Genomic DNA, 898 nt, shown 5'->3' with positions numbered 1-898 from the left:
GCTCATCTGAAACCTGTCCACCATAGGAGACCCTGCTGGTATTTTAAATACTGGTGTATAGCTTTCAGAATCACAGCAATTTACAAGCCACCACAGTACAACAAACTGACAGACGAGTGGTAGTGGTGGAAAACCCAATTTGGTGAACGCCAAAGCCTCTGATGGACTCCTACAGATGTAGGAACATAAGCTAGCAGGGCAGTAACCAGCATTCCATGATGAGTTTCATTCTACCAAAGACCAGATTCAGGAAACCTCTATTTTTGTCCTTATTTCTCTTTTAGTTTTCTTTCTGGTTGAATAGAATAATACCTTCTCTACTTGTTTCAAAAGATTTTTGTCAGAATGAGATAAATCATTTTGGAATTGAAAAAATGCTATATGGATATGACATTACACAACATCATCATTATTAAATTATATCTAAGTTAGTGTTATTCTGCAATAGTAGAGCTTTCAACTGTATAAACCTAAGAAAATCAATCAGCCTATGAAGATTGTTGAGCCACTTATAGCAGATCATTTGGGCCATCCATCCAAAGCCTCTAGCTGAGACAGCTTATTATTTAAAAAAATCATTATTTCAACCCCAAACATAGTTGCTGGCAAGTTGATTCCAACTCATAATGACCTTAAGTGTGTCTAAGTAGAGCTGTGCTTCATAGAACTTTCAATGCTGATTTTTTTTTTTTTTTAAGTAAATTACTAGTCTTTTTTTCTAAAGTGTCTCTGTGGACTCGAGGTTTCAACCTTATAGTTAGCAGTTGAGTGCATCAACTGTTGGTACTACCCAGAAACTCTCAATTTGCGAACTGCAGACAAGGAATGAGGTGAGAATCCATTAAGCATTCTTGAAATAAATTGCTAGTTTTGATATTAAGTGCCATCGAGTTGATTC

This window comes from Chrysochloris asiatica, unplaced genomic scaffold (assembly GCF_000296735.1).
Source record: "Chrysochloris asiatica unplaced genomic scaffold, ChrAsi1.0 scaffold00009, whole genome shotgun sequence".
In the NCBI taxonomy this organism is placed as follows: Eukaryota; Metazoa; Chordata; class Mammalia; order Afrosoricida; family Chrysochloridae; genus Chrysochloris; species Chrysochloris asiatica.
Note: the sequence above shows the minus strand (reverse complement) of the source record.